Consider the following 2,500-nt stretch of genomic DNA (forward strand, 5'->3'; position numbering starts at 1 on the left):
AAATTTTCAAAATTTTTGTAAAATTAGATTACATTTTTACTAAAGGTATCTGCAAAAAATCAGGTCAAAATACCTAAAATTGAATTTTTTAGGGGGGGTGTGTCACCTCAGACATTGTGATGTTTCCTCCTGCCACAGCCCAACTTGTTCCTAAGGCTCTTTAGGGGGGTGTGGGTAGTCACCCCCCTGGGGGGGCCAGCAAGGCCGGGGCCTGGGCATGCGCTAGGCCATACGTGGGCATCGGTATAGCCTGCAAATAAGCTTGTTAGCCCCCTCTCCACCTCTACCTCTCGATTTGACATCAAATCGAACCGGTTCGAATCGATTCGGATAAAAATTGATTTCGATCGAACCGATCTGATTCGGTTCGTTTGGTTGGGTTTTTTAGTGGATTTTTTAATTTTTCACACCTTATTTCTAATATTCTAAAATTTAATTGAAATATTTTGAATTTGATTATGGTTTAATCTCCCTGTATTATTGAAAATAATAATATACTATTATCAATAATTGGTTTGATTCGATTTTTTTTTTAATTTTATCTAATCGAACCAGAGTAAGTAACATCCCAAATACCAGTGCGCTGCTCCTCGCCAACGGGCCCGTGGCGCATTGCTGCTGCACGGGGAAACTGTGCTCAGGAAGGCGCCTACGGGCCCGTGGCGCCTTGCTGCTGCACGGGAAACTGTGCTCAGGAAGGCGCCTACGGGCCCGTGGCGCCTTGCTGCTGCACGGGAACTGTGCTCAGGAAGGCGCCACCGGGCCCGTAGCGAATTGCTCCCACGCCCAGTAGCAGCCAATTGGCCCGTGGCTCCCTCCTGCTGTGCCCATTGCTCCCCAATGAGCCCGTGGTGCAACGTTGGGGTTGATGCTATTTGCACATGTTTTGCAAAATGAGGTTAGCATTGGTAAACAAGTATATCCCGTTGGCCAACCACCAGGCCAAAAGAGGTTCACGCAGTCAATTAATTGTACACTTCAACGAGCAAAGCGTGCCATTGTTTTCTGTACTGAACAAGCTCAAGCTTGAATACTTATACAATGACAATATCTTTCAACACACGAGAAAAAATATTGACCAACATTTTGCAATGGTTGGCTCACATGCTTGGACGCACACTTGCCATCATCGCATAGGCAATGAAAATCTATGGAGTGATTCTCTCTTACTCATTGAGACTATGAACCAATTATTGCAACCTCTATGAGTTTTTATCTATTTTATCTCACACTGCAAAAAGAACACGAAACAATATGTTGTGAGATCAAGAGCACTACCTCCTCCATTTACTTTTCCTATAGCCACCATGCATGCCCAAAATTGGCAAGAATTGTGACACAAGCCAATTCTCTTTGAAAAGTTTTAAAAAATCACCAAATGACAACTCAATTAAATTTGTTATATTTTTCTAAGGTGCCACACAAAATTTGGTGATTTTCTGACGAGTTATCTTTTTTTTAAGATTTTTTGAATTTTTAACACTTAAAAAATAAAAAAAAATACCTAGACTGGATAAAAAATTTTCAAAATTTTTGTAAAATTAGATTATATTCTTCTAAATATATCTGCAAAATATCAGGTCAAAATACCTAAAATTGAATTTTTTAGGGGGTGTGTCACTTCAAACATTGTCATGTCACCTCATGTATTGTCATGTCACCCCATGCATTGTCATGTCTCCGTGCAAAGTTTAAGAAAATCACCAAATAACAACTCAAATAAATTTATAATATTTTTCTAAGGTTCCACAAAAAATTTGGTGATTTTCTGACGGGTTTTCTATTTTTTATGATTTTCTGAATTTTTAACACTTAAAAAATAAAAAAAAATACCTAGACTCGATAAAAAATTTTCAAAATTTTTGTAAAATTAGATTACATTTTTATAAAGGTATCTGCAAAAAATCAGGTCAAAATACCTAAAATTGAATTTTTTAGGGGGGGTGTGTCACCTCAGACATTGTGATGTTTCCTCCTGCCACAGCCCAACTTGTTCCTAAGGCTCTTTAGGGGGGTGTGGGTAGTCACCCCCCTGGGGGGGCCAGCAAGGCCGGGGCCTGGGCATGCGCTAGGCCATATGTGGGCATCGGTATAGCATGCGAATAAGCTTGTTAGCCCCCTCTCCACCTCTACCTCTCGATTCAACATCGAAAAAAATTCTCGGGCGTGGTGGACCCGGTGGGGCCCATCCCGGGCCCGGTGGGGCCCATTCCAGGGCCATTGGTGACAGTTCAAGGAAATGATCCGGTGGTTTATCCCAATGCTTGGGCGTGTTAAATGGACGCTGGTGCAAGGTGCGGGCATGGCATTTGTGTGTTGTGCTCGTGCCGATGTGCGAGTTTCCAGGTGATGCACTGGGCTTCGGGATTTTGTTGTGCTAATATTTCCATCCAACTCGGCGGTCAGTACCTCAACTCCGACGACGAACTCAGTGCTATTGGGGCCGATCCCCATGCTTGGAGTATCAATTGGATGCTTGTGCAAGGCTTCGGTGTGGCAT

Source organism: Manihot esculenta, unplaced genomic scaffold (assembly GCF_001659605.2).
Source record: "Manihot esculenta cultivar AM560-2 unplaced genomic scaffold, M.esculenta_v8 Scaffold64, whole genome shotgun sequence".
In the NCBI taxonomy this organism is placed as follows: Eukaryota; Viridiplantae; Streptophyta; class Magnoliopsida; order Malpighiales; family Euphorbiaceae; genus Manihot; species Manihot esculenta.